The sequence below is a fragment of the Adiantum capillus-veneris genome, chromosome 23 (assembly GCF_014529385.1).
Source record: "Adiantum capillus-veneris isolate H3 chromosome 23, ASM1452938v2, whole genome shotgun sequence".
Taxonomy (NCBI): Eukaryota; Viridiplantae; Streptophyta; class Polypodiopsida; order Polypodiales; family Pteridaceae; genus Adiantum; species Adiantum capillus-veneris.
The window spans coordinates 104531809-104559090 of record NC_140953.1 but is presented as its reverse complement, the minus strand read 5'-3'; the positions used below and the strand labels follow the sequence as shown (position 1 = coordinate 104559090).

The following is a 27282-nucleotide window of genomic DNA, read 5'->3' as shown; positions in this document are numbered from 1 at the left end:
GGAAAGAGGCTAAAAATAGATTAGAGGCAAAAATAGGGGGAGAAGGCTCTCACGTGCCCAATAAGGGGCCAACCTTTTGTTGTTTCTGGGGGACTGTTTTTGGAGACAGAAGGCGAAGAAGAAGGAGAAGAGGAGCTTCCCAGGCACTCGAAGGGAAGGTTTTTGGGTACGAGCTTGACAGGGAGCCTCTCACGGCATAATAGAGAAGGTCTGAAAGCCTTTTTGATTCAACAAAGACCATCAGTGATCTCTAGCCTGTGTTCTCAAGAAGGGAGTCATTTGGAGGTGGCATAGACATCTTCTACACTCCTTGTTGCTCGTCGTGTTGGAGACGATTAAACGGTGTGATAGTAGGGATTTCTTTCAGTTGTAATATGTTTTTTTTTGCCATTAATTGAAGGGAACCAAAGCCGAGTTTGGTGTCACCTCCTTCCCCTGTTTCCCCTTTCTCGTCTTTGCTCTATCCTTAGTGTTTTGTGCCAGTTTCTGAAGCGTGATCCTCTCCGGACATGTGGTGTGAGTGAGAGAGAAAGAGAGAGCAGTTTCTGATGTGTGAGAACTATCAGTAGGCAAGGGTTGTGTGTGTACGGTCCTGCACATGGTTTGTAGGCAAATTGTTGAGTTTCTAAGGTGAACTCTAGTGGATCGGGGTGTAGTAGTTATCCTGGGCTATAGAGAGGCGTGTTATTTGTGTGCCACGTGTGTCCCCCTTTACCTCCTTATTCTCTTTGCTCTGTTCCAACTATCTGGTGCAAATATTTGAGATGTGTGTGCCTCCTCGGGCCTCTGTGTGTGAGAGAGAAAGAGAGAGTGGTTTGTGTTGTGACACAGTTGTAAACGGGAGCTGATGTGGTTGCTGTTGATTGTGCGAGTTTCGAAGGTGAACTCTAGTGGATTGGGATGTACTGATTATCTTGGTCTATAGAGAGGCGTGATGTTTGTGTTTCGGTCGTGTTCCCCTTTCCCCCCATCCAATGATTTGAGGATATTTTTAAAAAACCATGTTTTGGAGACTCAAACAATCCAAAAAATTAGCACGCAAGCCTAGCAAAATCACACCTTTGTACATGAATTTTTACAGGGCCACTTCCAACACTTGTAGGGCTATGTACACATATATACATGAGACTAGTGGGCAAGCTTTTTGGGATGACTTAGTGATTTTATGCTCATCCAAAAAAATGCTCGAAATAGCTTGCCAACCCCCCTATCCTGCTTGATCATTCATGACAAGCAGAGGTTCCTAGTGTGAAAAACTACTGCAGCTCATTCTCAAAAACCTCATTTACATTTTTAGATGTTTCCACAATGTCTTCTTTTATTGATAGCATCTCATCTGTCACAATTGTCATTAAATGTGCCAGATATTTCTTCATTCTACAACCATTAACACAATATTTATGCTGTGTACCACAAATAAACCAGCTGATATGTGCCATTATCAAATTTGTTTAAAGCAGTAAAAGGACCTTCCCATTTGATTTGAAACTTTTTTTAAAAGGTGTTGTCCAACTTACTATTGTATCACAACACCCAGATCACCCTTTTGAATTCCCTTATCCTATACGCATTCATGATCCTTTAACTGAGCCTTCTTTGTCACTTCTTCATAGGAGCTCAAAGCTAAAACTCTGTCGAATTGCAAACATTGTAAATCCAATAGTCTTTTCCATCAAGTATCTTTTTGCTCTTCATCTTCCAATGACAACAACTTGAGTGTAGGAATCTCCACTTCAATTGGCATTAAAGCTTCCTTGCCATAAACCAAGTGGTAAGGACAAAATCATGTGCTCGTCTTGATAGCAGTTCTGTAGACCCATAATGCACAAGGAAACTTTGAATCTCGAGTTTTCCCATGTAACTAGGTCATCTTTATTAAGATCTTCACCAAATCTCTATTGAACCTCTCATTCAGACCATTGCATTGTGGATAATAAGGAGAACTCTACCTAATATGTTGTATATTGAGCTTGTCACATAAGAAATCAAACAACTCTCCTCTAAATACTGGTCCTCTATTAGAAAGTAGCTCTAGGGGCACACCAAATTTGCAGCATATATGCTCATAAAAAAACTTCCCCATTTCTTTAGTGGTAAACTATTTGACAGCCTTGGCTTTTGCCCATCATGACAAATAATCCACTGATGTCAGAATGTAAGCATTTATTTTGCTAGTCATAGGTAAGGGTCCAATAGCATCAAGACCCTATTTTTCAAACACATCAAAAGATAGAATTGTCTATCACAATTCGGGATTCAAAATTCTCTTTCCCATCCTCTGGCAAGGCAAACACGACTTGCACCAATGGTTAACATCCTGCTGAATGCTTGGCCATACATAGCCTTTTTGCAAAATTTTATGCAGCAAGATCTTCATGGCAAAATGGCCTTCACAAGATCCCTCATGATTCTCTTTCAAGATCTTGTAGATTTCCTCTTTCCAGGGCACACGATGCAAAACTAAATCACTTCCTTTCGTGTAAAGCACATCATTAAGCATTTTATACTTCCTAACTTTTCTCATAAAAGCATAATTTTTGAATTGGAGGATGGTAGACGTTCAGGTAAAGCACCTATCAATAGAAAATTCATCTCCTTTGATAACACTTCCCTCCCATGATATAAAGGGGCATTTTCCTTCAACACAAACACACAAGTGATCACTTCTTGGGCAGCATCATGAGCTTCTTCATTTTGAGACCTCTCAATATGCTGCAGACTCCATGCTTCAAACTTTTTGAGCACCTTGAAGCATAAATTCTTCAGTTTAGGATTCTTACCCGGGGGATTCACTCTATATACAAAACGGGACGCCACCTGCGAGAAGACAACTTAGATAAACCCCTATATACGACTCATATTCCAAAATATGACCCCCTTTTCTACGCTTATACGACAATAAATGAAGAAAACTATCATACCCCTATCTTACATACATAATCTAGGTCTCACATGATCTAACTTAGTAAATCTAGTCAAAGAGTGTGTAGCATAGTGGCTGACAACGTACTAAGAAACCATTCTTATTGATAACTAGATGTACCCTCCATGCATCTTAGTTTGAATTTCAAATTGTGTGTCCCATCAGCTTGCACTCTGGCTACTCGTCCATTTCTCACCCATCCAAAGCTGGTGTGAATCAACCCTTGACCTACTCTAAATCAACCCTTATCTATGATCGGCTTGATGCAAAATGTAATGTGTGACTGATAAAAATCTTCCCCAAAACTCATCCAAGTTCTAGTGCACACCAGTGACTAATCGTTACAAGTAATCAACCCGGGTCAGCCCCCCCCGCCCCCCCAAATATGATACCCCCTTACTTATTTTTATGCTTGGGAGATAAATTATTGGAAGCCTGCCCCTAACTTATACACTTATGTAGATTGTAAAAAAAAAACCCTCCCCTACACTTACGTGGTGGAGTAAGTTTTCCATGGTGAATCCCCCGGGGATTCTTATTCTTCCATACTCCCCGAATACTTGCTTCACGACCAACAAGGCATCTCCTTTGATCTGCAAGCATCTAATTCCTAACTGTAAACAAATGTGTAAACCACCTTCAAGAGCCATGTACTCTAATTCATTCTTACCTTTTGCATCGAGTTTCAGCCCTTTCTTCCTTATAAGTTTTCCATGTGCATCATAAAGGACAATGCCTCTCGAATCAGCATCATGACTTCTTCGATAAGAGCCATCAAAATGTAATAGTAAAGCATCAAAGATGGCCAAAGTCTCAACTTTCTTCTTTCATATCACCTCTTCCTTAACCAAAATAGGAGTGTCTCTATAGGTGAGTAAACCTGCCAAGGTAGCCCGACTACTATCTTCCACCAAAAAGGTCAACTAAAACTCCTGAAGTTCAATAACCCATTTCATCACTGTTTTTGATATATTTGAATTGTTGCACAGCTGAGGAAGCAATGAATAACTATTGAGAAAGTTGAACAACCTTTGTAGCAGCAAGTAGTGTCCAAATCGTCTACAAGCATAAACCGTATTGGTCATCACCAAATTAGTTTTAGAGAAATCTCTTTCAATGAGGACTCTTCACTGTGCTAGCATAACAAACATGCTTCATATATTGAGATTCATTCCCCTTTTGCAACAACATGGCTCCAATGGCATCATCTCCCGCTGATGGCTTAGCATAAAATTCCTTTTCCTAGTCAAGAGCTTGCATAATGGGTAGTGTACTCAACACTTCTTTGACTCGATCAAAAACATCATCAAAGTCACGAGACCACTCCAAGGGACCATACTTAACTGTTTGCTACAATGGATACAATAGTTGTGATGCCAAAGGTATGAAATAAGATAGAATGTATCAAAGTGGCCAACTATCTGGTATATTTTGGAGATGAAATCAACAACAAAGCCTCCACTTTCACTGGATCTCCTTCAATCCCATTTGTTGAAATCACATTTTCAAGAAGCTTTACCCTTGGCTGCGCCAAATGAAATTTCTTAGGGTTCAATAGACCCTCTTATTCATCATACCTTGCAAAAGTCATTTCAAGCTTTTCAACATACTCTTTCCTTGAATTGTATACACAAAAATCATCTATGAATGCTTTGACATACTTCCCAAGGAACGGGGTAAGGACCCAATCCACTTTTCTTTCAAAATCTCCAAGCCCATTTGTGAACCCCATGGCGTGATAAAAGTAGTCTTTTTCCGGTCTTCGCGAGCAAATATAAGCTGAAAATTATCCTGAATAACCATCACAAACACTATATCTTTCAAAGCCAGCCACTACATCTAAAAGTTGATCAAAGAAAGGCAAAGGGTAAGGATCTTTCTTCGTCACTGCATTTAATGGCTTGTAGTCAACACAAACTCTCTAGCGCCCATCTTTCTTTGGAGTGACTACTACAAGGCTCACCCATTTAGCATTATCAAATGGTGCAATGAGCCCTGCATCCAAAAGTTTATTCACCTCTTCCTTTTAAGAATTTATTTTCTCCTTACCCATCCTTCTTAATTTCTGTTGTATTGCCTTTGCCCCTTCAACTAGTTCAACCTTCAAAGGGTCCCCAACAAAACCCCTTTTTTGTTGGTATGAAGTGATGAAACTATCTGGAAACCTACCCAATATTGCAAAGTAATCCCTTCTTTCTCCTTAGGTCAATTCAGTACTCATCATATTTTGAATCAACTCTTTATTCACTGACAATTCCTGTTTAGGCTGCATCAACTCTTCATGTTGCTCCGAACGGCTTGAAGTGTTTATATTCCCTGACACTTGCAATATTTCACCCACTTCTTCCTTGTCCTTGTCCAACGACAAGAATGACACTTCACCATTGTCACTAGAATTGAAAGCAAAGATACTTTTTGAATCTTCAAAACTATCTTCACTGGTAACTTTGGATTCATCATTCTCACTGACATCTTCTAGTGCCATAGTTTGCTTGGTAGTCATATCCAACACCCTCTTTTCACCCTTCCTGTCATACACATACATTATGCCCTTGTCCCAATCTTGCACAGCACCAACAACTCTCAACCAAGGATGTCCCAAAAGGAGAGGAAAAGCTCCCAGGCCACCAGCTCGCATAACATGAATGTTTACTATAACCTTCACATTATCTAATTAAGCTTCCAAATTCTTAATTATCCCCAAAAACTTCACTTTGGCATGGTTTGCTAATCAAATCCAAAACCCAAAGCTTCTGCACGTAATGAGTTCTAGTCTCGCGACACATGACTGACTGATCACACAAACTTGAGCACCTCCATCAATGTAGGACTCTCCCATGCCCACACCTTTGTGCCAAGTGTTCACCATAGGACAAATGTCATGTAACTCTCCCACAGCCAATACTCTCACTTTTCCATTCTTCAAATCTTTCTCTGGATTCACTAATGACTTCCATTGCCTCTTGAGTTTGGGCACCATATTCATCAACTATCCAAAAGTACCATCTACTTTTCTCTGTAAGTAGCTGATTTACCTTTCTCCCAAAGGTAAATCTACTACTTCAAACCCTTTACAAGGTCTTCTCTTCGTCTTGGCTTTCGCATATTCACCCTCTTTCTCTTTCCCTTTATTTTTGCTAGGACCTGGAGCGGCATATCCTTCCCTCTCTCTTTTGCCTGCGGACAACATATCTGCGTCGTTCTTTTCAACCTGCACAATATCCACATGACCATCAGAGGGGTAAGACATGATTTTCCTATTTAGTACCTTGATCTCCTCATATATCTAACACATAATCATTACCACTATTAGGAATCTTTTGGGGAACTGGAAACATATCACCTCCCATCCTTTTTGGCTTTGAATCATAAGTTCTTATATGACCAAGGTCACCCCAATCATAACAGGTAGGGATGAACCTCCTTTGCGGCTCAAAAACACGTTGTCCACGACCCGCATTTGCATTAGGCTGAGCTTCACATGCGTGGGACATTCCTCTACCGCGCCCGTGACCATGACCACCTCCAAGAACACTGAGTCGCAATTCTTGCATCACGGTCATCGTGTCTTGCATGTTTCATTGTAACTCTTCAGTATTAGCAACCCTTTGAGCAGGTTAGGCTCAAGCCTTTGCTTGATTTTCCTCCTTTTTTCCACCATTAATTTTGCATGGGGACCGCTTCCCCATACTCATTAATTGAGTCTTTGAGCCTTCCATTCTTTCTCCTTGGCAATAGTGACTGCTTCCTCGAAGGTAGCGGGCCTTTTTAGCTCAACTTTAAACTTTAGGCTTTCTTTTAAATTTGCCACAAAGTAGTCCTTCTTTAACATGGATGGAGCGGTTTCATTTCCCAAATCTTGGGCCCATTCATCCCATAAACGGGTGAACTGTATGACAAAATCATCAACACTTTGATTAACCTTTAGAGTGTACCCCAAAATTTCATGCTAAACTTCATCACGTACTTGAATGGATTTTTATTGTGCCAAGAAAGCTTGGTTTGCATGATTGTAGTCCAAAACCACCTATGGAGTTTGTGCCTGCACCAACTCTTCATGATTTTGTAACCAAAATTTTGCCTCATCTTGTAAATTGTAATGCAACAGCCGCAACAATATAACTTAGTCTAGTATATTCTTTGTAGTAAGCATTTGACTTCCAATTTTTCAATAAATGCCCGTGCATTCTCATTAGGCAATCCATGAAACTATGGGAAATCATCCACCATGTTTGAAATTCCCACAAAAACACTTACATATGATGTTGAAAGCTCAAGGGATGTCGATGGATCTCGCTCTAGTACCTAATCCACCTCACACTAGGTAACCTTATCTATTGTTACATCTATTGATATGGGGGCTTCCTTATCTTTCATCCCCAAGAATTTCCTCTCTTCTTCTTAGTTGACAAGGCTCTCCATCGAGGCATCTTTTAATTGGCTCATTTTAGGCCTTTTTTGGGCAAAAAATGAGGTGTCAGTGACCCTTTGACGAGGAGAATGGGGTGGGGACAAGTGGTCGGGGACCAAAAAAATTTGCGAGGGGCACCTGTTGAGCTGAGTATGAACTCCAAAAATGCACTCTTTCTCCCCCATGAGCCCACGAGCCCCTTCATGGCAAGCCTTGAGAGCTCCTCTCACTTGGATACACCCATAATCGGCTCCCCCTTTAGGCTATATACCCCCCACTTTCCACTTTTCCTTTCCCATGTGGGATAATCCCCCCACCACATGGGAGTTCCTCCTCAAGCTTCCCAACTCCCTCATGCCAATAAATTTCCGAATTTTCCCCAATGAATTAGAGCTCTTAGGACAACTTCCCCCAAGCATAACTTGATGCTCCGAGTCATCGAATGACACACCGTAACACATGGCTTGGAGCCCGAGTCCTTGGCTATTTTTAGAAATCTTAAACCTCACTATATCTAATTCCAATCCTCAAGTTGGTCTATTTTCCCTTGCTGCATGCACCTACAATCACTTTCTAAGTTGAGTCTGCCCACTTCGGATGCTCATAACTCATGATATACAAGTTCGATTTACGTGCTATAAAGCACAGGTGAACTATTTATTAAAAACCATGTTTTGGGGACTTGAAGTCCCCAAAAAATCCAAAACATCAGCACCCAAGCCTAGAAAAATCACACTTGTACATGAATTTTTACAAGGACACTTCCAAAACTTGAAGGGCTATGTACACATATATACGTGAGGCTAGTGGGAAATCTTTTTGGCATGAATTAATGACTTTATGCTCATCCCGAAAATACGTGAAAGCGTCTAGATTTGTTAGAACTCCCCAAGAGCTCTAGCATTGGGCATGGTCAAATTGCAGTGAAAGTGGCAGCAAGTAATGTGAATAATCCAATGTCTACACGCAAACGTCCCATGGTTCTGTTTCTCAAAGAGTTAGAGATACTCATTGCATTAGCAAGCCAAGGGCAAGATCTTGCAATCCAAGGAGAGAAACCTCACATTTTGCCACGACCAAATCCTTGAGCTTTAGATAAAGCTACCAGAGGCCCAAGCCAAGCTACAACAATATGCATCACTATACGAACCATTGTCAAAACAGGATCGTCTTTTGTAGCAAGGACCTACAAACCATCTCCTACATTTGAAAGTATTGAGTTCAACATAGATGAGATACTCAATGATCTGGCTCAATCTTTGGCTTGAACCCTTTGCTCACTCTACCTTTATCTATTTCTATTTGAAGAGAATGCAAAGTGCTACAATTTTTGTAATCACAACTCGTCATTTATTTCCTTAGCTGTCCATTTTGGTGATTTGAAGTTGTATTCTATCTAGCTGTAATTACGACTCTTGTTGCAAAAGTAACTTGAGAGAGAGAGAGAGAGAGAGAGAGAGAGAGAGAGAGAGAGAGAGAGAGAGGTGAACATCAAGTAGTGTATCATGGAAATCTTTCATATTTTTCACTTAATCAAATCGGGAAAAACTTATAGACCTTTAGTCATACATCTTTGTCTCCATGAAACACGCCAATCAAATAATCTACTTCATCCATATCATAACATGCTGAAGGTATCTCCCATTCCATATCATTGTCATTGTCAACTTCCGCAGTTATAGCTTCATGGGTTTGAAAGACACCAAACTGTTTTGTGCTACTCTTGTTGTAATGTTCACTAGCTTATGGATAAGTCTCATGTTGCAGAAAACATAAACCAAATCAGCAGCTCGTTAAGGGTGAAGACTGTTTCATTTCTTGGTATGCATAAAGTCAAACACCAACCAATTTCTCTCACAGCTTCCACTTGATGCTCCAAAGATAGAACCCTAGTTGCAATGTGTTGGAACTCTACTTTCTCCCCACTATACTCTTTCCACCATAGAGGCGCACTTTGTGTGCAATGGCATCTATATTCCATGGATCCTCGAACATACCAATTCTATTAGCATGATTAGCTCATTGGTGAAAAGAAAAGTTTCCCCTTCTCCTCTCCCAATAGTTGAGAGAAAATTGTTTTGAAGCTGGTCATGACTTCTTTATTGGCCAATTGTTGATGCATTTGAAATTTGGGATCCAATACAAATGCAGCACCATGCAATGGCGTATGCAATTGCACCCATCACTTGTTGGTACTTGTGATTATGACAGCTTTGTCCTTTGTACGAAAGCTAACATGCTCTCTTACTTTGCATAATTCCTCTTACATATACCAATAAACTCGAACAAAGACAAAAGAGTCTTTGTTGACTATTATCAAAAGATCGACAAATAGTTTGGCCAGGGTGACAATTCTCTCTACATTGCGCCAAAAAACTGGCGAGTTCACAAGCTATTCACATCTTGTAGCTACCTCTTGATAGCTAGGATATTTGCTGAGCCAAGCATCACATCATCTATTGGCTACCATTTCAATCAAATCAGGGTTCACTTTCTTGTAAGGTCACGGCAAAAACATAGTATGCGGTTACAAACCTTGTCACACACAAAATATCTGAAAAGTTTTATTTGGTGATTTTTTTCAAAAAAGAGCATACAAAAATTGATGCGCTCTATTAAATTTCACCACATGATTTTCATCCAGTAGCATTATTTGTTTATGACGGACATTTTACTAATGTCTTTTAATAGAAAATTAAAAGTATGTGAGACACATGGCACCCAAGTAATCTCTTGGTACTTAACTTGGATATCCCTCCCTGCAACATTGTAATTGGATGCATTATCTGTCACAATAGTGGTCACATTCTTTGGCCCACCTACCTTTTCTATCGCGGTCTTGTATATCCTTACTAAATAATCACTTGTCTTCTCTTTTGAAGAGGTGCCAATGGCTTCTACGAGCATGGACCCTCTAGGGTTGATAAGCATCACATTGATGATCGGCTTCTTTTGACAATTGGTCCATCCATACAACGTTACACGGCAACCATATGCAGGAACAATGTCTACCACCATGCACTTGACGATGGCTTCAATATTGTCTTCACTTTATCTAGACACTCTGTGTGCATCTTATTATAACCAAAAAGCACAAACCCTTTTCTAGATATTCTCATTAAAGAATCTTGAAATATGGGGTTATGCATAGCATTGAATGGTATACCGCACGCCACAAAATTTTGTGTCCATTTCAAGTGGAACTCAAGCAACCATTGCTTATCTAACGCTTCATACATCATTTTTCCATTGGATGATGCTTTACTAACTTTAGCTGGGATTTTTTGTTGTTGACATTAAAGCATGTCCATGAAGAGGAGATGACTAGGGAGTGTGATCATTTTCTTCTGTAGGCACATTCTATATCCTCTCATTAACAACAGACATTTCAACATCTGCTGCAACTTGTTTAGCAGTAGTACTTTTAGTACTTTTCTTTTTAGCTGCAAGAATTTGCTCTGCTATGCAAGCATACTTTGGTAATCTAGCATCAATATCTCTTGGCGGAGCTATACACTCGGACACATTACCAAGGACTTTAAATAGATGCTCTTTAATTCTGGTCGCATTACCACTGAATTCGTGGCCGCAGGTCTTACATTTCAATCGAGATGTATTCTTTTCGAGTTGCAGTATTCTTTTCGACATGCAGCTCGTGGCCTTAACTCCACTCATGTCTTTTCACTATGTTCACAAATGAATTTTATTTGCTAGAATCAAATAATCTACCTATCAATTTTGAGGTAAAAAACAATTGAAAGCAACATATTGCAGAGGCAATGGTCTATGGATCAATATAGTGATCAAAATTTGTCCACATTAGGTATTAGATAGTCTTATCGTTCTTCATGTATAAACTCATGTCAATCAAATTTTCTTTTCAAGTGCATCACTTTAAACAAAACATTTCAATCACAATGCTCATATTGCACTACATCGATTCATCTAAAGTACAAGATTTTGGTTCCTCACATTACAATAATCGATAATCTTAAACACTTATTAAAACAATAAAAATAAATCTCATCATCATGTTGCACTATATAGATTTATCTAAAGTGCAATCTTATGTCTTTCATACATTACAATAATTGATAATATTAATCAAATCTTGTAATTGATTCTCATTGTAACATGAGGATTAATTGCAAATACTGACGATTGTCATATCTATTTGAAGTGCGAACATGAAGTTCTCACACCCCATGGTAGATCTTTGAGAGCTTATCTATCTGCAGTTGCTGCACGTTGGAAAGGGGGAAATGGGAAAACCACCAGCACCTACTATGAATGCCTCTCTATAGCCCAGTGATCTCACAACACCCCTATCCCCTAGCAAACACACACCACGATACGCAATCTGCAAACAACTATTGTCCAAGCCCAAACCCAACCATCCCAGACCACACACAACCAGTCGCCAACCATGTCAACAAAGCTTCCCTCTTGGATTCTGGAGAGCACCGACAATCACAAAGATAATATTTCAAGGCTACTTGACCAAAACACACTTTTTGGAGGTTCTCTAGCAATGGATTCATGCACTCGCATACACAAGAAAATATATTAGCATTTAGGGTGATGTCGAGATTACAAAAGCTGTGGTTATCTATAAGAGAGCGCATAAGAATGGATCATGCTGGTCCTGATGTGTACCACCCTTCAAAAGCAACCAAAGGCATTCTTTCAATCTCCCACTTGCTTTCCGGTTTCTACAGTAGTCACCCGAGATTGTTGATGCCGTTTTCTCTTGCCGCAAGTTGTGCCCTTCACCTTCTTTGCCCTGCTCATGATGATTCTCCAATGGCTCTTCTCTGCCTCGTTGAGGTTTATCGAAAGACTCTTGGCGGCCTCCCTTCCCTTGGAGCCCTTTGCTCCTCTACAAATGACCAACTCTACCCACTTCTGTCGTACATGTGGCCGTGCTCACAACCGGCCTCCCCTTCCTCTACCTTCAAACAGCCCCCTTGACGGCTCCAACTCCAACTTTTGCGCAGCCCTCAGTCCTCAACTCCACTTCTGTTGCGCTGCCCTGCTTCATTCCCTTATCATGCATCCCCTCCGTTTCTGGCTTCTGGCAGCCCTTGGCAGCTCCTTTCCTGCCTTGGCTGTCCCGCAGGCTCTCGGTATGCACCTCCAAGATGGCGCGCCCGCCTTTGTGACACCTCCCGGCCTTACCAAGAAACCCTTGGTCGCCCCATATGTCCACCTGCAGCGCTACCCTTCCTCAAGGCAGTTCTCTGGCGGCCTCCAACCTTCATGCAGTTGGCCCCTCCTCCTCATGCCCTCCCTGGCAACAACCCCCCCCCCTTCACCTGCCGTGTCGCCTTCCCATGCAAGCCCCTCGCGGCCTCCCCTCATGCAAACCATCCAGGTGGCCCGCCCTTCCCTTCCGACTGCCAGTGTCGACTGCAATAGATAGAAGCTTCGTTTTTTTTTTTTTAAATTAATAGCTTTAAAAAAAAACTTCGGGCTTGGCCCCCTTGCACACTCCAAACATAGCCACCTTCGGCGCTTCTGCGAGTGGATGCACATACCCAAGCATGCCAAAGGAAAACAACCACTGTGCTTGTTGACTAGCATCAAGTCTTTAATACCCGGCAGAAAAAGAGCCCTTCAATTGTCGTTTTTTTATTAGAGGACCCCAAACACGATCATCACGATTGTTTCTCTCTCCGAGCTCGATGAGATATCCAATTGATGAATGGAAAATCATCTTCACCCGAGCACATGAAAAACTTTGAAGCGCTGACCTTCACCACCCATCCAACATAAATACCACAATTGCACCACCTTTAAGCTTCGTGACTTATATAGCTCAAAACCCACGACTTTACCTGCAAAGGACCGCACTTCGCATGCATACCACTGTGAGGCCTGCTCCAAAATGCAGTTGAGACCTGCCCAAGCCTGATGTCATCAATCTATCGGTTGCCATGCACTTGCTACTGACAATTTCCATGGTTCGACACAAGTTGACTGTACCATCATTGCCCACCCCCTCGTTGAGCATTTATGCTCAACCACAGTATTATTTAGGTGAAATAAGTATGTATAGAGAGCATGATAAAAATAGCTACATAGACTGCATAAGAAAAATGATAATATAGCGGCTATATAGATAGGATGGAGATAGAGAGATAACCATCTGCTATTGCTCAACCAGAGTATTATTTAGGTAAAATAAGTCTGTATAGAGAAATTGATATAACATAGAGCTATAGAATGCATAAGGAAAATGATAGTGGCTATATATATAGGATAGATATAGAGAGAAGAGCATCTGTTACTGCATCACCCGCCAGGGTCAAATGGAAAGATCGAGGCTTCCCCTAGCATGGCATAGCGTCCACCTGGATCAAATATAAGACACTGGTCATGGCCATCCACCTGTAAAGCATGTATACCCAAGCTTTCCTTTGCACCTGTAGGCCGATAGACAGGCCGTCCTTCCAGCTCTTCATAGCATCGAGCTTTGTCAGCTTGCATCCACAAGCCCTCGTGCCAACCATAAGCATGCTTTTGCTCACTTGAAACACTTGCACCATAAACCGATATCATGCCATATGCTATAGAAACCTCCATATGATCATCTTTATCACATGAGCATTGAAATCTGCATAGTACAGCTTGCAAAGCAAGCTGCAACAACATAGCTATCGATAGCATAACATGAAGCAACAATACCCTTCCATTTGCCTCCACTTGCTGCATAGCCAAGCAAACCTAATCCCATCCTGGCGGCCTCAACACACAGCGCCACCCCCTTTGGTCCTGCAAGACTAGTGCCCTTGCAACTCCCGGGCTCTGCAAACCCGTCACCTCCTCCTATAGCGGCTTATGGCCCCTAGCCAGCCATCCTCCTTTTTGCTTCTACAACGCCAACCCCTCCTTTGCTAGGCCAATAGCGACCTCGCTATTGGTCGCTCCTCCTCCTCCAAAGAATTGACCCGACCCCCCCGCTTAATGCAACTCTGTATGGCTTCACCCAGGTGGCGCACCACCCTCTACATGCAATCTCCAAGTGTCGACCTTCCATCCCGCTCTGCTCGTCTACTGCAAGCAACTTTGTATTCTTTATATATATATATATATATATATATATATATATATATATATATATATATATATATATATATATATATATATATATATATATATATATATATATATATATATATATATATATATATATATATATATATATATATATATATATATATATATATATATATATATATATATATATATATATATATATAAACACCACACTTAGGCGGCCCTTCACACGGCCATGCATCATTATCTTTTTTTGTCCAAGTTGAACTTCATCTTTTAATAAATTTGAGGCTGGCCTCCTTTTACGTACATTGCATGGACCCGATCAACGAACTTCCCTTCAAAGAAACTTCAATGTAGTTCACCTTAGCATCAACAACACAAAACTTCAGCTTCCTGGCCGTTAAGAAACAAGGACCGTTCCATAAGAATTATCCTCGGGTGCCAAGATCTTCACCTAGAGAGATGGTGACTGATATGACCGTTGATTAGACTGCGCCACCATAACTCTCAATTGGCCGAAGTGCTCTCCGACCAGTTGAGTTGGAAAAACATTTTTGACCTTTCTAAACTCCACATTTAGCATACATATCCTGGCAAGTAGTATCTCTTGTAGACATCTCGCTCCAAATCCCATAGAATAAACTTCATGGCACGTGCATCCAGCACCCCTTCCCTCGTTCCCAACCTTGGGATATAATCATATGCTCCTGCCACCTATGATAGCAGAAAAACACTTGCATTTTTTACTAGCGAGTGCTCCAACTCGGTGTACCTGGCTCCTGGCTCCACCAAATATCCGCTCAAGGTCTTTGCCACTTGCCTACAAACTGCCATGCCTCGACTTCCTGCACTTCCATAGATTGACACAGCTTGGTTGTACCATCATTTCCCACCCCCTCGTTGAGCATTCATGCTCAACAACAACATTATTTAGGTAAAATAGAACTATATAGAGAGAATGATATAAAATAGAGCTATAGAGTGCATAAGGAAAATAATAGTGGCTATATAGATAGGATAGATATAGAGCGAAGAGCATATGTTACTGCATCACCCGCCTGGGTCAAATGGAAAGCTGAAGGCTTCCCCTAGCATGGCATAGCGTCCATCTTGATCAAATATAAAACACTGGTCATGGTCATCCACCTGTAAAGCATGAACCTTCAAGTGTTCCTTCACACCTGTAGGCCAATAGATAGGCCATCCTTCCAGCTCTTCATAGCATCGAGCTTCATCACCCTAGATCCATAATCCTCTCTGCCAACCTTAATCATACCTTCGATCACCTGAAGCACTGGTACCATAAGCTGCTATCATGTCATCTGCTACAGAACCTTCCATAGTATATTCCACTTCAAAAGAGCCTTGCAAGTGATACAAAGATACCTATAAAACCTCAAATAACACATGGATCCATAGCATCATGTAAAATAGCAAGACCCTCCCATTTGCTTCCCACCTGCTGCATAGCCAAGCAAACCTGATCCCTTTGCAAACCTATATCCCAACCCTTTGTAAACGGCTCCAAAACCAACTCTTTATACTCAAGAACATGACCTGCTGAAGCTTTATCCTGTTCAAATATCTCATCACCTGCAAGGTTGGCGGCACCTTCCTCTTTGCATGAAGCCTCTCTCTCATAGGTTGCACCTGTATCAGCTTCCATAGAGTTATCTGTTGGAGCTAACTCCCCACGGCTACACACAAACTCTGAAACTTCAAAGCACACCTCAACATGCTCACCAAGGCAAGGTTGCCCCACCCCCTGCATAGACAACTCAAATGATCTATCACAACTTCTACTTCTAGCTCCTGCAGGTCATCCTCAAAAACCTGCTCTTCAACCAAACTGGATGCACAATCAAACCACATTTCTTCCTCCAATAGGGACTCACCATCATAAGACATTTGACAAGGCTACTCCACTGGCCTGTTCACACAAGACATTTCCACACCTGCACTATTCTTTTCTTCGATCTTCAGTTGGCTGGCAGACAACTCGCATACATCTTTCTCAACTTCATATACATGAAAGACATCATAAGCTTCATACCTAGAAGATAGGGATTCTGTCTCCCACATGCTATCTGTGTCCAAAGCAGTGCTAGAGTTATGAGAACTACCTGACTCCTCTTTTGAACTTGTCAATTCTTACACCACTACTACCTTTTTCATTGCTGGCTCTGGAACTGGCACCTCTCCTTTAAGATCTTCTATCACCTCGTCCTCTTGAGTAAGCAAATTGGGTGGGACCCTGAATACACCTCTCTGCACCTTTTGAGCCCTTATTCATACTTCTTCTACCTCTTCTAGCATGGCATCAGCTTCACGTGCTTTGATCAAATACATATCAAGAAAAGGAGATTTTACCTCATGATGCTCGTCAATCTGCTTCAGCTTAGGTCCATTGGCTACCGTGACTACCGATTGTAGCAACCCTGCCTCCATCTTCTTCTTCATCTTTCGACTCTGGCAACTCTAACGGATTCATCAAAGATCCTTGGATCTTCATAATCGACTCTTTCACGAACATAGAGATGCAAGCATGATAGAAATCTTTCGAGCTTCAAATATCCCGCATTGGTTGCTTGGGTAGTGTAAGGTCTCTACTTTCAAATTTCACACAAGTTCTATTACGTAGTTGAATTTTCTTTAACCATCACTCATTATTTAAGATATTCAAGTTAAAATTATGAATCGTAGGTTGAGAAAACCTAGAATTTAAAATTTACGCTACAAAATTCTGACATGTTTAGCTATATGAATCACTAACTAACTTATTGCAAGACTTATTTACTGATTGTAGAATTTTATTTTACTACTGTAAAGTTAATACGAACTGTAAAGTTAATATAAACTGTAAAGTTTAGCTTAAAAATGTAAAGTAAATTATCATTAAGAGAATAAGTAAAATAATTATAAAGACAAAATAATACACAGGGATGACAAATGAAGGCACATGGACTCGATCACTTGGACTCACATAGGAGGGGACAAAGTGGGACACACTGTCACATGAAAAGGAGAGGCTAGTCTTGACTAATCTTAATGAAGGGGACCTGTGTGGCCTTATCTGTTTATGATAATGACAAAGTGGTCAAGCTGATGGGTACCACAAGGGTACCAAAAACGCGGGTATGATTTTTGGGGAAGAAAATAAGAAAATAAGAAAATAAAACAACAAAAAAATTATTTTTTTAAAAAATAAATAAATAAAAAAATTATTTTTTTAAAAAATAAATAAATAAAAAAAATTATTTTTTTTTGGAAAAAAATTTGGACGTTTTCTTTTCTGCTATAAATAGAGCATCCATGCTCACACTTTAGACATAGAGATTGCGTCTATAGCGCTCACGAAGTGCTGCCACTTCTCTTAGAGAGAAGGCGTCCACAAACCACTAAGAGAGCAAAAACTCTAGTGGACTAATAAGGTGCGTATTAATTGAGCATTCAATTAGTTTTAACAAGGATATGTGTGTATGTGTGCTATCTCTTACTCTGATTTCTCTAATAGATTAGTAAGATTCAATCAGCTATGTGTGTATATGTGTTATCTCCTACTCTAATCTCTCTAATAGATTAGTAAGATTCAATTAGCTATGTGTGTGTGTGTGCTATCTCTTACTTTAATCTCTCTAATAGATTAGTAAGAATTAATAAGCTATGTGTGTGTGTGCTATCTCTTATTCCAATCTCTCTAATAGATTAGTAAGATTCAATTAGCTATGTGTGTGTATATTTATCTCTTACTCTAATCTCTGTACTAGATTAGTAAGATTCAATTAGTTTTAAGAAGGATATGTGTGTGTGTGCACGCTATCTCTTACTCTAATCTCTCTAATAGATTAGTAAGATTCAATTAGCTATGTGTGTGTGTGCAATCTCTTAACCTAATCTCTCTAATAGATTAATAAGATTCAATTAGCTTTAGAAAAGGATGTGTGTGTGTTTTCTTTTACTCTAATCTTCTAATAGATTAGTAAGATTTAATTAGCTTTAAGAAGGATATGTGTGTGTGTGTGTGTGCTATCTTTTACTCTAATCTCTCTACTAGATTAGTAAGATTCAATTAGTTTTAAGAAGGATTTGTGTGTGTGTGTGCTATCTCTTACTCTAATCTCTCTAATAGATAAGTAAGATTCAATTAGCTATGTGTGTGTGTGCTATCTCTTAAGCTAATCTCTCTAATAGATTAATAAGATTCAATTAGCTTTAGAAAAGGATGTGTGTGTGTTCTCTTTTACTCTAATCTTCTAATGGATTAGTAAGATTCAATTAGCTTGAAGAAGGATATGTGTGTGTATGTGTGTGTGTGCTATCTGCTAGTCTAACCTCTCTAATAGATTGGTGAGATTCAATTAGCTTTAGAAAAGGATGTGTGTGTTCTCTTTTATTCTAATCTTTATAATGGATAGTAAGATTCAATTAACTTTAGAAAAGATGTGTGTGTATGTTTTCTCTTACTCTAATCTCTCTAAGTATACCTACTCTCTCTAGTTAGTGCATCTTCACTTTTAACTTATGCATAGTTAATACATAAGAGAACTTATCATATTCTTATTATACATGATGAAATTCTCATTCAACAATTTTATTGTCAATTAGATTACGTAGAATTTTAAATAATACTAAAAATTGATTTAGTTGAAGTATAGAAATTGAACTTAGAATTGGATTAGAATGTGAAGCATAAAAGTAATGTATTCCTAAACTTTCACTCATAGTTTACACATTTAATTTTTGATTAATTACAATTAGCAAATATTTGATGTATAGAAATTAGATGTAAAACAACAACAATAAGTGTAAATCTGAGTTGGCGAGGGTTCAAATTACAGACTCTCTTTGGAAACAAGCGATTACTAGGAAAATTGACCAATTTAAAGTTCTAAGTGTATAACATAAGTGTAGTACAAAAAAATGGCTCCAAAGCGTGCTCGAACACAAGGCGCTAATGATCATGAAGCCGGTACAAGTAGCCGTGGAACTCCTTCGCACCAATTGGAGCTATGGTACAGGTTAGTATTGTAGTTTCAAGTTATGCATCATTGCATATGCGAGACCATAGGAATATAATATTTACCTTATGAAAAGAAAACAATGACCGAAACCACGGGGCTTAACCTCAAGAAATTTGGCTGACAAGTAGGAAAGAATGTCTGATTAAACTGGTTTCTATAGGAAAGAATGTTTGTCCAAAACCTTCGGTATGGTTTATCTCAAGTATCTCTACTTATTAGCGCTGGTATTATGTGGCAGTTGCCGAGGCGTGAGATGACGCCCAGAATGGCACCGCTAAGGCTGTGGTGGGAGTACACCCAGATTAGCCCAGCTGGATATTGCAGTTTTGTTTTGTGGTGGCGTGAGGATGACGCCCAGATTGGCACCGTTGTTGCTGTGACGGGAGTACATCGAGATTAGCACAACGAGTACTTGTCGAGCGGTATGGGACGCTCATGAGGACAACGGTTTTTATAAATAATGTATATACCGATCGGGCATAATAGCGCCAGTAGAGATTCTTGAGTGAACCTAATCCAAGGGTTGTTGGTTTAAAATTGGACGACTTCTTGTTTGACGATTGTTTGTAATACTGTTTGAAGGGCTGTTTTAACGAACCAGTATCATAAATAAAGTAAAGAAACATGTATGTTTAAACAGTGTGGTAGTAATTAGATAACAAAAGAAGGGTGAGTGCGGGGTGGAAAGTGGGAGAATGATACCCCGACGGTATCATTCTATGGACGGGTGGACCCGATGAGTCGGGTAACTTTCCAATGCTAGAATTTTTTTTATTATTTATAAATCTTTAAAGAGACAAACCTTGGCGGCTGTGCTTCTGAAACATGGGGAAAAAAGCGCACAGGTTGTTCACTCTAAGATTTATACTTTTAGGTATAATTGATTATAGATAGTTTTTAGAGAGGGTTATGGTGGTCACACTCCGCCATAGGGAGATAGGACCAATCCTTCACTAACGGTCTATGCCCGTGGCTACGTAGGAGCTAAGGCAATGTCTGTTGGTTTTTCTTTTTCAGGATTGGAGACCTATCAAAGGTACTCCGCTCCTCTCAAAAAGGGGTAGGGACCTCACAGTGGTATCAGAGCCTAGGTTAAAGCTTGGGGAGATTTTTAGATTGATGTTTGGATATTGAAGGATGCGAATGTTTGAAATAATAAAAGAACCTAGAAAAATTGTTTTGAGTTTTTATATGGTATTGAAGACTGAACTTTCCTGGTACAGGAAAATGTTCATTCAGCCTACCAGAAATTCCAGGTGTTCACCATCATGTTTGAAAATGCATGCCAATCACCAAATTATCAAGTTCGAAAAAGGGTGATGATGATTTTGGATAGGGTGTTTGCACCATCTATCCCAAGGGTGCATAGAGGATGGGGTATCAATTGGAGTCCATCTGGAGGAATCTATACCATCGATGCGGACAAGATATGGTGCATGGATACCAACCTCATGAAACTTCGAAGGGCAGAGGAGTTAAAAGTCATCGAAGTGTATCTTTTCCTTGGTACTAAGAATTCGGATGCATGCTACCATTACCTTGGGAGGAGAAAAGATATCTCAGACTCAATGGGTCTATAACCAAGTTACAAAAGTTATCCATGGTGGTAGGATTCGACCCATATTTGTATCTCGTAGCTTTCAAGGGTCACAGGAAACTTATTACTTTGATACTTTAGCCCATCCTTTTGTAGTCACTAAACTCAAAATATAGAGACATTACAATCCTTGTACCTAAAGACTACCAACCTTGGTAGCAAATAATGTGTATATAAATAAAGTTTGGATTAATATTATCTTTTGTTTGTATTATTGTCTGATCAAGTCTTGCCTTAAAGTGGATTAAAGTTAGAGTATCCAATAAAGTTTCACTTAACCTATATGGTACAGAGTGCGGTGTACACATCTCTTCAAGAGAAAAAGCTACTTCTCAAGAAAGCTAAACTTCCCTCTTTCAAAGGGGAAGGAGCCCTAGTTGAGCGCGATGCAGAAGTGTGGCTCGAAGAGATGGAGGATTATTTTGTTGCTGTTGATACTACTCCCGATAACCAAGCAATGTTGGCTATGTTTCGTCTCACAGGGGATGCCAAGCTTTGGTGGAAACAACACTGCAAAGATAATCAAGTAGCTCAACACACTCAAACTTGGGAAGATATTAAGTATGATGTCAAAGGACGTTATCTTCCACCTGCACACGAATCCCTTAAGATGAAGGAATTCTTCAACTTACGTCAGTTTCATCTTACAGTGGAAGAATACTACTCCAAATTTGTAACTCTTAGGCGCTATGCTCCGCCAATGACCACAGATCAACAAGTAGCCCATTTCTGCCACGGACTAAATGATCCTTTAAATACACGTTTAGAAGCTATGAGTCCTGTTTATTTGCAAGATGCTCTTTTAAGAGCTAAACCCTTAGCTAAAGAGATGTCAAACTCTCAAAGGGTGCGAAATGGAAATATAAGGAATGCTGGAAGGAGAGGACGGCCTATGATGTAGAACCAAAGGCAAGTTCACCCACTTCACCAAACTCATCCAATAGTTGCAGCTTCAGCAAATGGAGCTCAAAATGCAGATCTCAGATGCTATGAATGCAACGAGCTAGGACATTTTAGGAATGTATGTCCTAGGCGAGTCTCCGCAACAAATACACCTAATCAAGCTAGAGGACGAGGCCAAATAATAAATCGTGGAGGAAGAAATGGAGAACGAGGTCGAGGGCGCGGAATGGCTGTCAGAGTCAATGCTATCATAGGAGAGCTAACATTGGGAGAAGAACAAGAGGAAAGAGCAACTCTACATGCTGCAATTGATAACCCAAGAGCAAGACAACAATATGCTGTCATTCAAACACCTGCAAATCACCAAGGTGAAAAATTTGAGCTTCTTATTGATTGTGGTAGTACTCATTCTTTCTTGTTACCTAAATGTTTAAGGAAGTTAGGACTTAATCAACACCCTGCAAGAAAGATGAGAGTTGAATTAGCCAATGGAAAGGAGGTGTTATCTCAGTACACTGTGGGAAAAATAGATTTCAAGTTGGGAGAATACTCTACTTCTGCTACTTTTCGAACCTTACCCATAGGACTCTATGACAGAATTCTTGGAATGGATTGGTTAGCCAGTCATAATGCCAATATACATTGTGCCCAAGGAAGTGTTACTTTTGTGGACAACCAAGGTCAAGAAGTCACTATTCAAGGCCAGAATGGATGACCAAAAGCTTACTTGGTCAAAGCTAATCGTCTTTTGAAAGGGTTATGCAAGGGTCAACAAATTTTTGTAGTCAAGCTAAACAAAGTAGAAAAATCTTCTTCGAACCCTGAAGCAATGTGGCTAGAAGAATTTTTGGATGTTTTCCCCGCTGAACTTTCTCAACTACCACCACCTAGGGAGGTAGACCATGAAATCAAATTTTTTCCAGGTAGTGAACCAGTCTCAAGAGCGCCGTACAAGATGTCACTTCCAGAGTCTATAGAACTCAAGGAGCAGCTCAAGCAGTTGATTGAGCAAGGGTTTATCCGACCTAGTACATCTCCATGGGGTGCTCCCGTTCTCTTCCAAAAGAAAAAGGATGGCTCTCTTCGACTTTGCATAGATTATAGGGGCTTAAATCAGGTTACCATCAAGAATAAATATCCAATTCCTCGTATTGATGAGATGCTGGACAGATTACATAGAGCCAAAATATTCACAAAGATCGATCCTCGATCTGGCTATCATCAAATTCGAATCCGAGAGGCTGATATCTCCAAAACAGCTTTCAACACTCGTTATGGTCATTACGAATTTACAGTGATGGCTTTCGGACTTACGAATGCTTCTGCAACTTTCAATCATCTAATGCACCATATCTTTAAAGAATTATTGGATGATTTTCTCCTAGTATTCTTTGACGATATCTTCATTTATTCCAAATCAGAGGAAGAGCATGAAGGACATGTTAGGAAAGTGTTAGAGATTTTACGCCAAAATAAGTTGTATGAAAAGAAGAGCAAATGTACCTTCTTTACCCGTAAGGTCTGTTACTTCGGGTTTATCATTTCACCTGAAGGAGTCTCTGTTGACCCTGACAAAGTCAAAGATATTGTGGAATGGCCTCAACCCACTTCACAAACTGAAGTTAGAGGGTTCTTAGGTATCACAGGGTGGTACAGGATCTTTGTAAAGGACTATGCTCTTAAAGCTGCACCACTAACCGACTTGCTAAAGAAAGCAGCTACGATACTTTGGGAAGAAAAACATGAATCTTGCTTCAAACAGTTTAAGGAGTATCTTGCTTCAGAACCTCTCTTAAAACTTCCAGACTTCACCCAAGAATTCGAGGTGATCACAGATGCTAGTAACCTTGCATTAGGAGGAGTCCTTACTCAAGAAGGAAGGCCTGTAGCTTATACTTCTCGGAAGCTTAGGATTCATGAAGTGAATTATGCTACACATGATTTAGAATTGCTAGCAGTTATTCACGCTCTCAAGCTATGGAGACATTATCTATTGGGACGCAAATTCCAATTGGTAACAGATCAAAAGAGCCTTAAGTGGATTTTTACCCAACCTAACCTTAACATGAGGCAGTGGAGATGGATAGAGCTCATGCACGAATATGATTTTGTTATTAAATTTAGACGAGGTAAGGAGAATGTTGTGGCAGATGCCCTAAGCCGTAAAGCTTTTCTGGGGGCAATTTCCATGTCTAACAACCCTATTTTAGAAAAGGTCTCGGATGCTGCTGTCAGAGATGCAGATTACCAGATGCTTGCTAGTATCCTATGTGAAGAGAGGGTATCATCAAATCAGCCTAAACCTCTACATTACTTCTTAGAAGATGGGAAAGTTTACTATAGGAATTGACTATACATACCTAGGGATTCTACCCTAAGGAATGCTATCCTATATGAAGCACATGATGGCCCAACTTCAGGACATCCAGGTTATGCCAAAACTCTCAATGCAATTCGCAGAAGTTACTATTGGCAAGGTATGAAGGGTGATCTCCTTCGCTATGTCAAGCAGTGTTTGTCTCGTCAAAGGATCAAGGCAGAAAGACTAAAGATGCCAGGTAAATTACATCCTTTAGATATTCCCCAAATGAAATGGGAATGTATTAGCATGGACTTAATTTATCACCGGGTTTCCTTCTGTCCAAGCTGGCTATGATTCAATCATGGTCATAGTCGACTTTCTTACTTAAGTGGCTCACTTAATCCTAGTCAAGACAACCTTTACAGCTTCAGATATTGCTCGTTTGTTTGTGAAGGAGGTTTTCAGAATTCATGGTTTACCCAAGAGGATTATCAGTGATCGTGATGCCAAGTTTACTTCAAAGTTTTGGGTATCATTGTTTCAAGCTATTGGAACCCAGTTATGTTTTAGTATTGCTTATCATCCTCAAACTGATGGCCAAATTGAAAGAGTTAATCAAGTAATTGAAGACATCCTCAGAGCCTACTGCAGTAGAGAACCTCGCAGGTGGATTCAATACCTACCCTTGGTAGAATATGCATACAATTCCTTTACTCATAGAAGTATTGGAATGACACCTTTTAATGCTCTTTATGGTCAAGAATGTTTATCACCCCTTAACTTTTCTGACCCCACTATAAGGGTAGAAGCCTCAAAGAAAATGCTTGAAGAAATTGAAGCTCAAACCAAAGCTATTCGAAGGGATATTCAAGCGGCTCAAGATCGACAAAAGAAGTACGCCGACTTAAAAAGATCTGATCGGATTTTCAAAAAAGGTGACAAAGTTTTCTTACGAGTAAAACCCAAAAAGAGAAATCTATCTCTCGGAAGGTATAAGAAGCTTAGCTACCGATATTGTGGACCTTACGAAATAATCAAGGTTGTAAGTGATCAAGCTTATAGACTAAAACTCCCTTCTCATCTCAAAGTGCATGATGTATTTCAAGTAAGTCTGTTAAAACCTTATGTATATAACCCTGACCATGTCCTTGATGATGAGCAAATTATTTTACCTGCTCAAGATGTTCTACAACTCCAACCTGATACTATCCTAGAAACTCGGGAGAGAAAGCTTAGGAATAGATCCATCAAAGAACATCTTATCTTATGGAAGGATTTTCCTATAGAAGATGCTACTTGGGAAGATGAGACATCCCTTCTTAAGGATTACCCTTCACTGTTCTTCAGATGAGGGCATCTCAAATTCTAAGCTGGGGAGATTGTAAGGTATCTACTTTCGAATTTCACACAAGTTCTATTACGCAGTTGAATTTTCTTTAACCATCACTCATTATTTACACTACAAGAGGTTGTGTGCTCTTGTGACGCTGTTAGCGACGCAAATACACTGGGTTTTTATAACCCCCGGCGTCGCTAATAGCGTCGCTACGAGAGCGTCGCTATATGCGTTGCTATATAGAGACGCTCATAGCGATGCTCATAGCGACGGTTATAGCGACGTTTACACAGAAGTCTATAGCGACGCTCCAGAGCCATAAATAGCGACGGTTATAGCAACGCCCGAGAGAATTTTTTTTTGGTGACAGGGCATTGAATGCCCCGCCACCCATCAACCATATTGTACTTAATTCACTTTTTAAAAAAAGTGCAAGGGTATATAATAGACCCAAAATAGTCACCCACAAGACGCATTGTTTGCAAAATTGACAAGTGTAAAATTGACAATTGTACACATCATAGGCAAAATGAATTGATTGGCAAATGTAATAATGACAATTGTACAACATCATAGGCATAAAGAATTGATTGGCAAAATGAACTGCGGTGACAAATGTAATAATATACATGGTTCAAAAAGACGTATAAAATCCGTCTCATGATACATAAGCTATGAGAAACCCTAAACTAATGCTATCTAGCTACGGCTAAACTGACGTCGTCTAGTCAGACGTCTCATCGCGTCCAAGCGGCGTATCTGTCGGATTCTGCAAAAAAAGACAATAAGACAGCTTTCAGTAAGTATAAACATATAACGACATTTATAAAACAATACAAACAATAGAAAAGAGTAAACCCTAATACTAACCATGCCGCCGCGAGAACTGAGAATGTCCATCAGGGCGTTTAAGCCCTTCCTGCCTACGTACTCGCGCTCGTACGATGTGGGATCACGTCCTGTCATCGACCACTGTCAACACATACAAAAAATTCATTATGTTAGAATTAAAAAACTCATAAACCCTAAACTATCGAGCATAAAGAGCAATGCAAAAACACTTACAAAATCGGCCTCAAATGATGCCCATCCACCGCTCCCCAAGTGGTGCGAGCTCCCTGCCTCTACTCGCGCTCTGGCTGCATCCTTTTGTTGCTTCCACTTGTCGGGATTCTCGCGCGCTGCTTTCTTCGCATTCTTCTAATCTTCTTTGGCCAGCGAATCTGGCCTGTTCCACCCATGCTTGATTGCTTTTTGCACTTCGGAACGCTTGTGTTTGCAGTATTCGCGCATTCAAATCTTCATCAGGTCTTCATTGAAGCGTTGATCCCGTGTTGGAACAGGAAACTCATCATCAAGTATGCTGATAACTCTGTTTTTTAAATCACTTGGTAGTTTACTCCATTTTTTTAGTATGTAGTGTCTAAACAGCTGAGAGCAAAGACCACACATGCGCGAGATCACCTTCTTGCCGTCATCATCCATGATGATGCCGCCGCTGAAGTCGACGGAGTAAGGCAAGCCCTCGGGCCGGTGACGCGTGAACCTGGGTGTCTCGGCAGGGGTCTCTAGCGGCGTGTCGATGGGGGTACGGACGTCAGGTGTCTCCACCGGCGTCTGGGCCCCAAAGCGATGAGTGTCGAGTGGGGTGGCTCCTGGCGGAGTAGGTAGAGGTGTGTAGCTGCTAGGAACAGTCAGCCGTGCAAAACCTGGCGTAGATGGCGATA

The 27282-nt window shown here is 40.3% G+C and overlaps 1 pseudogene; it reads right to left on the bottom strand.

Annotated features, from left to right (window-relative positions):
- Positions 1-12288: 12288 nt before the first annotated feature.
- LOC147428286 (uncharacterized) lies at positions 12289-16167 on the bottom strand (annotated as a pseudogene).
- Between the last annotated feature and the right edge of the window lie 11115 nt (positions 16168-27282).